Source organism: Myxocyprinus asiaticus, chromosome 1 (assembly GCF_019703515.2).
Source record: "Myxocyprinus asiaticus isolate MX2 ecotype Aquarium Trade chromosome 1, UBuf_Myxa_2, whole genome shotgun sequence".
Taxonomy (NCBI): Eukaryota; Metazoa; Chordata; class Actinopteri; order Cypriniformes; family Catostomidae; genus Myxocyprinus; species Myxocyprinus asiaticus.
In genome coordinates, this window is record NC_059344.1 from 66746277 (window position 1) to 66760270 (window position 13994).

A 13994-nucleotide genomic window follows, 5' to 3' on the forward strand; every position below is an offset into this window, starting at 1 on the left:
GTGGGAACAGTTTGGGGATGCCCCTTCCTGTTCCAACATGACTGCGCACCAGTGCACAAAGCAAGGTCCATAAAGACATGGATGAGCGAGTCTGGTATGGAAGAACTTGACTGGCCTGCACAGAGTCCTGACCTCAACCCGATAGAGCACCTTTGGGATGAATTAGAGTGAAGACTGCGAGCCAGGCCTTCTCGTCCAACATCAGTGTCTGACCTCACAAATGCGCTTCTGGAACAATGGTCAAAAATTCCCATAAACACACTCCTAAACCTTGTGGAAAGCCTTCCCAGAAGAGTTGAAGCTGTTATAGCTGCAAAGGGTGGGCCGACGTCACATTAAACCCTATGGATTAAGAATGGGATGTCACTTAAGTTCATATGCGTCTAAAGGCAGATGAGCGAATACTTTTGGCAATATAGTGTATTTGTATAGCGCTTTTCACAACAGGTGTTGTTTCAAAGCAGCTGTACATTAAATTATGGTATAACAGAAAATGAATGAATATAATGCCAATATTAGTTATGTTTAGAACTATTAGTGGTTAAAATTAGTAAACTAAGTAAGTGTTGTGGGTCAGTGGTTAAAATGATTCTGAATGAACTAAAAGTTTTAATGTTAAGTCCTTGAAATAATCCCGAATTAACTGAAGAAATACACGTTGATGCATTGTCCTTTGATTTTGGATGATGAAGGCTTTTGTTAGTGGTTAATTCATTATATATGTTGTTCATTTTTTTTAAGTGAGTGTTGTCCCTCTCTTGACTAAGTTGATGTACTGTAAGTGTCATTCAGTGAGGAGCATTGCAGTCCGGCTAGAAGCTTATGGCAGGTAATTTTGGTGAACTCCATCCTGAGCACATGCTTCAGACAGAGGCTCATGAAGAATCCCACATCTCTGAGTTTGCATCAATTTATCCTCTGTTAAGTCTTAGTAGACTGAAGTGAAGTCTGGCTGGTACATGCTGCAGTTGGTCATCATCACTCAGCGACACAGTGGGAGTCGGACATCAAGCAGGATCGGAGATGGATCTGGCAGGCTCTGGTAACCTCAGGATATAATCCTGAGGTTTAGACAGGGAAAGAATTATAATAAAATTAGCGTAGATGCCATTCATTTTAAAGCAGGGTTAAAGAATAAGATAAATGTTTCGGTTCCGGCAGACCTAACTAAAGCAGCATAAATATGAATTGAGGGATAAATTAGGTGTATGCCTGGCTAAATAGATAAGTCTTTAGGCTAGACTTAAACTGAGAGAGTGTCTGAGTTCCGAAAACTGCTAGGAAGACTATTCCATAGTTTAGGAGCCAAATATGAAAATGATCTCCCACCTTTTGTGGATTTTGATATTCTCTGTATTGTTAACAGGCCAGAGTTTTGTGATCGTAGTGAGCGTAATGGATTATAGCATGATAGAAGGTCACTTAAGTACTTTGGAGCTAAACCATTCAAAGCTTTGTAAGTAATTTTCAATTAAACAAAATTTTAAAATGAATACGAGACTTAACAGATAGCCAATGTAATGCTGATAAAATGGATCTGATATGATCATTTTTCTTGGTTCTAGTTAGCACACTAGATGCTGCATTTTGAACCAAATGAAGTTTATTTAATAAACCTGCAGGACATCCACCTAATAATGCATTACAATAATCTAGTCTTGAGGTCATGAACACATGAATTGTTTTTCGGCATCAGAAACAGATAGCATGTGTCGTAACTTATGATGTGTCGAATTAAAAACTGGAAATTCGTTTTTCAAAGGTTAGATTACTATCAAATATAACACCTAATTTTTATTTTCATTTTTTTGCTGTTGAAGCTGATGTTACAGTGTATCCTTCAATAGTCATATAATATTTTAGCATCTTATTTTTTTAGATTTTAGTTCCAATAATTAGTACTTCTGTTTTATCAGAGTTGAGTAGAAGGTAATTTATACACTGTTAATTTGGAAAATTGTGAAATTTTGTTAGGTTTCAAAGAAATATAGTTTGAGGCACTTCATATTCGTGTGTGTTTATGTTGCTGTGTTTTCAGTTTGATGATCTGTCTAATTAAAGTCTTGTTGAATGTGGATCTGGCTCCCGCTTCCTCCTTTTCCGAACGAGTAGAGATCCGTTACAGTATGCTTCCTGACCTGGGACCCATTTAGTCAAATCCTATCACTATTAAGACTATGAGCCATATTGCTAGAGAGGAGAGCAGCACCTTCCCTGGAGGGATGGAGTCCATCTCACTTTAGAAGGTCTTCCGCAAAAACTCTTCCAATTGTCTATGAATCCTATGCTATTCTCTGGACACCACTCAGACATCCAGCTATTCATTGACACTAATCTACTACAAATCTCATCACCACGACGAGCAGGGAGGGGGCCCGAGCATATTACAGTGTCTGACATTTTTTGCAAGTTCACACACCCTCTTTAACATTATCTTTAGTGATCTTCGACTGGCAAAGTAAATAAAAATAAATAAGAGTGCAGTGTTTCCTACAGGATTCTGAGCAGTGGGGGGAGACCTGTAGACCACCCCTCATGGTCTTCACTTTAAGATTATAATGAATGAGTCAATGTTAAGCTACTAAAATAACCCATCCAAGAGCAGTGAAAGGTTTTTTTTATTATTGATGATTGATTATTATTAATGACATGCTAGACAGCGACAGAGCTGAAATTCCACATTTATTATTTAAATAATTTGATACACCTCTTTTTTATCACTGTTTACATTTACTTTAGAAATAACTCTCTGTTTTTACATTCATACCTTGATAAGTCACCAGATGGGTATTTTGATAGAGTTTTTAAGCATTTTTGAGCATTCTTGCGCGTGTCCACATCGCGAGCACTCTTGGAAAACACACACACACACATAACTGCTGGCTACAAAGCAGAGGAAAAGTTGTACTCTGTCAACATGTGCTACACGGAGAGATTTAGTTGTTGCGCACCATCTCCGTGTTTATATCCGCTTCTCCCTGTACACGTTAGATGCGCTGCACTCGCTGTTGCTAAACAGCAGTACAGGAAACACTGAGAGAGATATATCTAGAGGAGACACTAGTAATAAAAGGATTTACGCTAATCAGACCCAGTACACAAAGATCGATCCATTGCTTTTCAGAATCGATATTGTATCAGCCAAATAAAAAATAAAAAAATAAATAATCAAAACATTTAATTTTTTTGCCCAGCCCTAATGTTTAGCATTTGATCTGATGTCAGATGCTCTGTCATCCGAAAATAATTTAACAATATTGGCTGGAGTCTCTATTTCCATGTTACTTACAATAGAGTCACCAATAACAAGGGCGCTTTCAACATGATTCTCAGTGGGTGCATCACTGAGTTGGGAGAATCGACTAGAAATCCTTGCAGGAATGGCAGAGTTGAGTCGCTTTTCCCTACGAGTATGCTGTAGAGACTTCACCCAAATGCCCTGCTGCGGGGGCTCTGCAGCCGGAACCAAAGTGTGTGTGTGAGTTGCTCGCCGTACTACCCGCATCCGAAACAGTATCTACTGGCTTCTTTTTTTCACTGTGTTCAGATGCGTGTCTCTAACTCATTTATCTTCTCCGTCAACTTGACTAATTCTTTACATTTATATTTACATGTAAATCCCTTACTGCTGACAGAAGAAACTATAGTAAAAATGTGACGTGTGTTGCAAGTAACAATAACGTGAGGAGATGACATGACTTACCGCAATTGTTTGTTGTTGTGGTGGTTTTTCATCAGCAGGGGTTTGAGATCGATGTGAATCCCTCATGTAATTGTTGCTATTGTGGTGGTTCCTGATCACCAGTGGTTTGAGATTGATGTAAAGATTCGTGTAACAAAATGCGTGCGGTAAAGCACGCAGTTTAAGCGCGATAAAAGTAGAAAGGTGAGTGGGTAAAATGCACGTAGTTGTATCGTGTTAAAAGTATAAAAGCAGAGAAAACAATGCACATGAAAAAATGGAAGAGATTAAAGATTAAACGTTGAAAATAGAAAGATAAACAATGCTAAGCAGGCTAGCAGTCTACAAACCAACCGCTAGCAGGAACAGGACGCAGCGTCAGCACGGGAAAAGTCTCGAGTATCCGTACACTGAACTGAGAACTGTCTCTTTTGGAAATGTCTGCAATGATGAGAGAGCACACCCTGATCTAAGAGCGTGAGTGTACCGAGGATTTGAAAAAATGTACGTTTCTTTAATAACAAATAAAACATAAATATGGAAATTTGCTTACAACTTGATTTAGTTTTATTAAATATAATTTTCAAAACATACAAAAACTTCAGTTGAGAAATGTTAATTCATTTTACAACAGTTAACGTGCTGAGAACATCAATGAACTTGATCATGGTTTTGTTAAAAAAGCGGATTTAAGACTAGTTGATTCTCATTATATGCTGTAAAAAACAACAACAAAAAAACATCTCGCTGTTTGTGCACTGACTGCTTTCAAACAGACATCACTGATGCTTTAGATGCAAAATGTAGGAAACATTTTCAGAACCAAATCAATATTTCAGTCGTGGTCAACTTTCAGGATTGCTGAAGGAAATACTGATTACAAAAAAACACCCTAATTACTACAACTCAACAGAAAAAAAGTAATAATCCTCAATATCTATACCACAATGTTTGGATGTTAAAATGATGTAATGGTGACTTCATTACATGACAAAGTAAAATAACTAGTGAATCGATTCTTTGAACCCGTTCACTGAAATGGACAGTTTGAAAGAATCATTTCTCAGAAATGAATCAGACTTAGGGGTTTTATTATACTTTCCTGATATGCAATCATCAATAGTGTTTTGTCCCGAATTACTAATTTTGATGCTGTAAGGTCAACAGAAAATTCATATACCTCAAAATAAAGAATTCAAAATGCATACTGTAGATTCTAAAACTGAAGACATCAAAGTTTTGGTTTAGAATATTGGAATACAATGTTTGTTTCTATTTTTCCTGTCTATGTGACTTTCTTTTCCCATTCTGTTTTCCCTGTTGTGTTCCCCTTAATCTCAGCCTCTCATGGCATGCCCACAGACAGTCACACAGTTAGTGCTGTCAATAGGAATGACTGGGACCAATGTCTTGGGTACAACATGTATCATACAGTCTGACATGATGTCGCACAGTGTGTCATGGCTTTCACCCGAGATCTCACTAGGATAATATTGTACAGTCTGAGAAGCAACAGTTGTAAAGGATCATACAAATTGTACAGTGTGATCCAAGCTTAAAGCTCACTGTGTTCTCTTTGAGATGTTAAATATCGATGGGATAATGCTTTCCTACTGTGTTTGCAACAGTTTAATAAGTCACCTAAATCCATGGAACCGGTGAAAGTTAGCGGCTCACTTAATCAGTCGAACATCACTTTCGGTCATGTTTACAGTACTGAAACATACAGTAAACTACATTACAGCCAAGGGTTAAATTGGAATTTTAGCGTGGGGGAACCGTAATAGTGTATGTAATTGTTCTACAAATCTTATGGTATTAATTACATACATTATTGACAGAATACATTGTTCAACTCTCAGACTTTACAGAAAACCAAATAGCGGTGTCATAGGCATCATATTGTAAATGTATAATTGGTTAGTTAATACAGTAAATTACTCTATCGTATTATTTTTCATTCTGCATTTCTTATGGGAGTTTGAAGCCTCCATCTTGTTTGCTATTGAATTAACAGATCATTTAAATTACTAAACTCAGGAAGATCTTCTGTTCACAATTATCTTATGTTTTGAAAAAAATAAAAAAATATTTGTACTAAGAATCTTGAAAATGTAAAACTTATTTGTAAAATTTTACCATATAAAATTAAAAAGTATTTTTTATTTCATTCCAGTTTAGAAGGGAATAAATGTACCCTCATGTAGAAAGAATACATACATTTCAACTCACCTGGAATTCTTCAACGTCTCAAGCTCACAGAAGACCGTGACAATAGTTTTCTGCTCAACACAAAATAATGTTTTAGTATTATTTGTATCCAAACAACTATTAGATTTAAACTTGTATCCTTTCTATAATGTATTTAATGGATCGTATGCCCTGTAAAACATTTTGAGAAACAAATTTGCTTTTAAACATAAATATTAATATTTCTACATACCAGCTGTTTTGGAAGACTGTGAGTGAACTGTGAGTGAAAGTGAAAGAATTGTGTTCTATTTATTACTGAACTAAGACCCTCCCATGTGTATTACATAAAATCTGAATAGCCAATGGTCTTAAGGAACAACACATCTTCGTGTATACATGCTTTTAGGAAAAAAAAAAAAAAAAAAAATATATATATATATATATATATATATATATATATATATATATATATATATATATAATCAATTAATTAATTAATAAACCATTAATAACTATTCTATGATGAAGACCAGTACATATCCCCCCTCTCCCCCAATTTAGACACTGACCAATCACAAATAAGCATTCAGTTCCTGGAACAACATGTCCTCATCAATCTATTTATATCATTTATATTAAGAAATGTTTATATATGTATACATATATATGTATTTATAGATTTTGTTTAAACACAGGACTTTTTAATTGTAATAATACTAACATCGGATTACCCATCTTGTGAAGGGTTTAAACAGTGCTACTGATAGGACATGCTTGGATTTGTACATTGGATTTTTTCAACAGGCATTACGCTTCATCTATATGTTTTTAAAAATTTATTTTATAAATAAAATATATACTGTAGAGTAACATGAGGATGGTTTGAAATTCAGACTAATAATAAACAAAGTTAACAGCATTTTTTTGTGGAATAAGTTATGTAATGATTAAAAAAATAGGTTGCATTCAGCACATTGGTTATGCTAATAGCTTTATGTATTCAATAAGGAAACAGTTGTTCTAGAATGTACTGACAGCGTGTGGTTAAGCTGAGCTTTTGTTACACTGGTATACAAAGAGGAAAACAGATCTGTTAATTATCAGCTTCACATATAGTGTAATATAGAGATGTTGACGGCTAAACGATTAACAGGCATTAACCATTTGTTTGACTAATACTAGCGTTTATTTAAATAATCGAAAGGTTAATTAAAGAAAGAACAGAGGTAATTTGATGAGTTTAACATATCTTAACACCGTCTTCCTCTCATCACTGTCTATATAGCATGCACTGTGGGGCCATTTTGTCAGTAAATTGTATGTTCTAATACAAATTGCAAAATAAAAAATAAGGTTTCAGGAAAATGCTGCCCCCCCCCCATGCAATATAGCCCTTCTGACACACAATACTGTTCCCCTCTTGCCCACTGCTGTTTGTCGGGAAAGAAATATTGTTGTTCAAAATGTTGTTTAATATGTTGTTTTCTGTGTCTCACATTAATCACATGCAATAAAGTTTGCACATTATGCACAACCACTTCCCAATGGTGAGTGGCACATTAGATCATATATGAACAGTTTCAACAGTGTTCTGTCTTCCATGGTTCCGTCTGAAGATGCGCCCATGTTACGAGTCAAAATACACAATCTTCTTGCAAAGAACGCGATAGATGTTGTTTCATATGGATTAACATGAATGCATGGTAAGTCCTCACGGGCATGTCAGAACTGGTGTTTACAATGATCGAGCACAATCTGTGGTCCGACCACACAATATGGTGGTGTTGCATGCACAGACTGTAACACACATAGTGGGATTTACAGATTTTATTTCCTCGTTCTGGAGAAGGACGGCAGGCTTCGGCCCATTCTAGTTCTGAGATGCTTGAATCACGTGCTCATGATGCACCCATACAAAATGTTAACTCAGAAACAAATCTTATTGCACATCCGTCCTCGGGACTGATTTGCGTCAATAGATCTGAAAGACATGTACTTCATGTACCAATTGCACTGCATTACAGGCGGCTTTTTAGATTTGCATTAGATGGAACTGTATATCAATGTAAAGTCCTTCATTTCAGTCTGTCTCTGGCTCCCCGCACATTCACGAAATGTATTGATGCAGTGCTTATCTCAGCGATTACTAGCCAATCTATTATTACTAGCTTTGTTGAGTTCATGCATGCACACCTCATGAACGAGCACATACAGTCCAGTCTTCTGTGTCTGTTTCAGTTCAAACTGAAAAAAACATTACCACTGAATTCTGCTAAAATGGAATGTGTTCACTGATTGGTGTCTTTCACATGGTAAAGACCCAGTAAACTGCCCCATACATGAAATTCTCATATTTCTTCAAGAGTGATTAGATAAGTTATTGATATTTAGCTAAAAATGTACATAGTATTGCTAGCTAATGTTTATTTAGCAAGTTTCACAGAAATTTGCTTAAAAATAGAGGCTAGCTGCCTGTCCGATGAACGCCAAAGGTCATGTAATTTTTTCCAGAAATAACTAGCATTGCTCCTACAAATAAATGCTTTGTAACTAAAAAGTTTTGAGTTTCAATAGACAATACTGACAAAACATGTTAAATAACTTGTCTTACCTCAAAAGATCAACTCGGTTTTCAATTTGAAGCAGTAAATCCAACACTTGAGGTAATCTCCCAGCGTATCCTCTCTGGCTCAGCTCAGGCAAATGGAGGATGACGATGATGATGATACGTTTATTATTCACGCCCAGTAACCCCTTAACCAATCATATGTGCTTTTAGCTTATATTGTCATGAGTATCTGGCAGTTTTCAGAAATAAAATCGGTGATTGGACGGTGAAGATATTGAGACAGGAACCATGGGAATAATTGTTCCCAAATTTGAACTCTCTGGCTGGTAAGGGTTAAGACTGCAGTACTGCTGGCTCTGGCCTCAGAAAACGGATCGGTGACTTACATGAACTATCAATTGACAATTCATGTCTGGAGTTTTTCCCCAGTCTTTCAAAAGCCACTGTCAAACCCAGAAAAGGCTATGTGTCTAAGGTTCTAACCACTGCCCAAAGCGCAGTTGGTTCACTTTCAAGCTTTCTTCCCTCCTCCATTTAATTCAGATGAGGAACAATCCATGCATTTGTTATGCCCTGTGTGGGTGATACACGCATACGTTGAGCGCACCCCCCAGCTCAGACTGTCTGATCAGCTCTTTGTGTGCTCCAACCAAAGACTTTCTCACTGGATCGTTGATGCGATTGCCCTGGCTTACGAGTCACAGTGTACGATTTGCCCAATTGGTGTTAAATCACACTCAACTAGAGACATGGCCTCCTCATGGGCATGGACAAATGGTGTGTCTTGACAAGACATATGTTTTGCAGTAGGATGGTCTTCTCAAAACATATTCACAAAGTTTTACAACCTAGACGTAATGTCTCTCTTTTCACAAGTCCTCCCTGTTTAGAGTGCTTGCTATTTCTTTTGTCAAACATATATTTATGCCTCTCCCCTTAAGTATGGGCTCCCCATCATTTAACACAACTGCCTGCATTCAGGCTATTGTAATTTACCATAAAGTTACAAGCACATTGATTATAAATAAACTCCCTTCATGACTGGGTTTGTGAAGGGGTTAATTCATACTGTATGACAATTGTTCATATATTAATTCTGTGTGCTCCCCTCCTGGCCAACATGAGGGTCACTTACTTGCCGCATACTCATGTTGATCACTGTCCCATGGGACTGCGTCTCTGGAAGGTTATGTCGCATAGTGTGGCGTGATTGGATTTTGTTCCCCATATGCGTTAGCACGCATTGTCAAGTGTACTGAGTCATAAGGGAATGTTTCGGTTACGTATGTAACCTCAGTTCTTTGAGACGAAGGGAGCGAGACATTGCAAACACTGACCACACTACAAAACTCAGAGTTCTTCTGAGTTGTGAGTGATGTGCTCCTTGTCCCTCAGTCAGAAAATTCTGAGGAATGATGTTTGTGCACCTGCTTTTATAGCAGACAACTTAGTGCCTAAAATGGCAGAACTCAAACACCATAGCCAATATAAGAATATTGGTGTTATTGTTGAGAGGTTTCAATTAGGCCGTGTGGAAGGACACTTCCCCATATGTTTTAGCACACAATGTTTCAATCCATTCATCTCAGGGAATATCAAGGTTACTGTTGTAACCCCCATTCCCTGATGGAGGGAAAGAGACATTGTGTCGATGTAGTGACACTAGGGGTCACTCTTGGGAGCCCCAAACACCTCTGATATTTGAAAAAAGGCCAAAGAAAATGGAATGAAATGGAATTTTCATGCCACTCCCCCAGACATACGTGTATAAAAGGAGCTGGTGTGCAACCACTCATTCGGGTTTATGCTGAGGAGCTAAGACAGAGTCCCGGCAATCAAAGTGGGTAGTTCAGTGTTGTGGCAGGAGGGACACAACGTCTCATTCCCTCCATCAGTGAACGGGGGTTACAACAGTAACCTAGATGTTCCCTATCTGTCACTCACTCCAACGTTGTGTCGATGTAGCTGAATTGTGTTACATGGATCAGCGGTGCAGGTGCAGGCAGACCACTGTGTGACAAGTAACAAGTGCACTGGCCCCATCGCAACCTTCCCAACGTCCCATGCACGTCATATGGACCCTTGCCCCCCGAAAGCATAAAAGGGGGGTTAGACATGCCCACAATGGGAATTTTCTCTTCTTTCTTCTCCCAGAGAAAAAACTCGCTTGATTCCAGCTGGGGACAAATGTATTCACATCGGGGTAGGTGTCCTTGGAAAAAGACACTGTAGAGACCAGACCCTGCCCGAAGGGGAGGTAATTGTGTGGAAATACGTCACATGGGCTTACCGATTCTTTATCGGCAGTATCGCATATGGAGGATGTCCCCATAGTAGGTCCTACCCAGAGGGGACAGAGCTCTACAAACACAGCAACTGGTGAAAGAGGGGACTCTGCCCAAGGGGAGGCAGGGGTCTACCTTTAGGGAGACCGTACCATGGAAGATTACATCATATGGGGTTACCGACAGGGTACCAATGCATATGGAGCACCTATCCTAGTACAGGGGCTGACCTGAACAGGGCATACTGACACAAGTACTGGGCCTGGTGTCGAATTCCTCCGCCAAATTTGCTTGCCACAGGTGCTGAGGGAGGAAACCAGGGTTCACGGATCCCGGGAACTCACATGGATGAAAGAGCATATGTCTTCCCCTGAGGAAGGGGAAAGGCGCTTGTGTGCCAGCAGTACACCTGGCCAGCTGCCCGCATCCTTACCTATTTGTTCCTACCAACACATGGGATGAAACTGGCTCAACCCGGAGATTATAAAATCTCGCGAAGGTATTGGGTGTTGCCCCACCCGCTACTATACAGATGTTATAGATAATGTTATAGTCTGTTAGAGAGGCGCCATTGGCCAAGGCCCAGGAGGAGGCTACGCTCCTGGTTGAATGCGCTTATAGTCCCAAAGGGGATAACGCACACTGGCCTGGTATGCCAATGCGATGGCGTCCACAATCCAGTAGGCAATCCTCTGTTTGGAGACAGCGTTCCTCTTCTGCTGTCCCCCAAAACAGACAAAGAGCTGCTCGGAGTGTCTAAAGCTCTCCGTGCGGTACAAATAGATATGCAAAGTGCGTACTTGACACATCAACGACAAGGCTGGGTCTGCCTTCTCCAGGGGCAGCACTTGCAGGTTCACCACCTGACCTTTAAAGGGGGTAGTGGGAACCTTGGGCACATAGCCCGGCCAAGGTCTCAGGATCACGTGAGAGTACCGGACTGAATTCTAGGCACATATCGCTGACAGAGAATGCTTTCAGGTTCCCAACCCTCTTGATGGAGGTGAGCGCAGTCAGGAGGGCCATCTTCAAGGAGAGGGCTTTCAGCTCAACTGACTCTAAGGGCTCAAAAGGGGTTCTCTGTAGGCCCAGCAGGACCACAGGGAGTTCCCACGAGGGAATGAGGTGCGGCCTAGAAGGATTCAACCTCTTGGCACCTTTAAGGAACCTGATGATCAGGTCATGCTTCCCTAAATACTTACCATCCACTGCATCATGGTGTGCTGAAGCAGTCTCATATGCATCAACCCAAGGGGCATGACTGCCGCCGAGGAAGCCATGTGCCCCATATGGACATATGGAGTCCAACTCCATCCCAAGAAAAGAGATGCTCTGTACTGGGGTGAGCTTGCTCTTTTCACAGTTGACCTGAAGCCCCAATCGGCTGATGTTGCTGAGCACCAGGTCCCTGTACACACACAACAGATCTTGAGAGTTAGCTAGTATCAGCCAGTCATCGAGATAGTTGAGGATGCTGACACCCACTTCCCTTAGCGGGGCAAGGGCTGCCTCTGCGACCTTCATGAAGACGTGAGGCAACAGGGACAGGCCGAAGGGGAGGACCTTGTACTGGTATGCCCGACTCTCAAAGGTAAACCAAAGGAACAGTCTGTGACGAGGCAGGATCGAGACATGAAAATACGCATCTTTCAGGCAAGCCAATCTCGGTGCCGGATGCACGATAGAATGTGCTTCTGTGTGAGCATCCTGAATGGAAGCCTGTACAGGTTCTGATTCAGTGCCCGCAGGTCCAAGATCGGTCGCAACCCACGATGAAGTAGGGGCTGTAGAAGCCGCCCTTCATCTCGGCTGGAGGGACAGGCTCTATTGCGTCCTTCTGCAGAAGGGCCGTGACTTCCGCACGTAGGACAGCAGCGTCCTCACCTCCTACTGGATGAAACGGACACCGCTGAACCTGGCCGGGGGCCTGGCGAACTGAATCGTGTAGCTGAGTCGGATCGTCCTGGCCAGCCATCATGACGGGTTGGAGAACATTAACCACGCCTCCAAACTCCGGGCGAGGGGCACCAAGGGGACAACCGCTATTGACGTACCCGTGGAATGGGTCTTGCGGCTGAGCGGGGCAGGAAGTGCTACATCGGGGGGCCTCGTGTCCCGAACTCGCTGTATAGGGAGAGATGTTAAAGACTTACCTTGTAGAGCCTTCGTTTGGCTCTATGTTGTGTTGATAGATGAACAAGACCGGGCAACAGGAATTACTCAGGCCAGATTTTATTCTGCATGAATAAAGAGACAAATGAATCAAAACAAGCTCAAATTTGTGGCCTTCTCTCACAACTGGAACACCAGCCTGTCAGTGAAAAGCATTATTTTAGCCACAGAGCTTGCACACTCATGCTTAGTGAACTCTCTCCAAAAATACATGCTCCATATCATTCACACAAACTTCATACATGTTTGAATAAGATTAAAGTGCATTTAAGAATAAAATTGCATGTTTTATTACAATAAACAAAACTCATATCAAACTTTTTAGACAGAGCTTTAGCACAACTCACCTTTAGAGCTTAATGCGAACTGAAGGAGAGCAACCAGAACCGGAACATAAGTCTTAAAGGAGCCATGCATGCCAATGACCATATAACCATAGAAACATGACATCTCAATAAAATAAATCAATATTAAAAAATAAATTAAATGAAATATTAAAATTATAATTTCCAGAATACAAAATAATTATATAAATATAACAAATGATAATAATAAAGAGAAAGATTTTGGGTGAAATTAATAAATAAATATAACACCAATTACACTTGCTCCGCGTACCCAACATAGGACTGGTCAGCGACGGGGGAGGAGGCTGAGCGTCCTAGTAGCCAGCCACAACCACCTGTGCATGGGTGTGTGTGTGTCATGGTTGGGTGCGTAGAGGCGGGAAACGCACATCTGCAATGCCCTGGCCACGAATGCTTGGTGCACGGCTGTCGTAACAATGACGGCCGAAGGCATCGAGTGTATGACCCAGAGAGTGAGGAAAACGTTCTTTTTTTGAAAATGTGGGTACCCTTCGTGCATGCAGGGAACTCAAAAAAGGGAACCAAGGATTCTCCCTCCGGCCCTCCACAGGGGGATGGAGTGGTCTGTCTACCATCAGTATATATATACAGTGCAAATTTTCCTGGGTACACTAGCGCACAGGTTTTGTTGTTGGCAGGTAGTTTTACACAAGTAACCATGATGTTCCCTATCTGTCACTCACTCGACGTTGTGTCGATGTAGTGACACTAGGGGTCCCTATATG

General features: G+C 40.5%; 1 protein-coding gene across 1 annotated transcript in view; it reads left to right on the forward strand.

Annotated features, from left to right (window-relative positions):
- The first annotated feature begins 10203 nt into the window (after positions 1 to 10203).
- The window catches only part of LOC127447729 (uncharacterized), a 30063-nt gene continuing 26272 nt past the window's right edge, over positions 10204 to 13994 (forward strand). The window contains exon 1 of the mRNA XM_051709770.1: positions 10204 to 10244. The gene's annotated coding sequence lies outside the window, so the exon portion shown is untranslated. The remainder of the gene's footprint in view (positions 10245 to 13994) is intronic.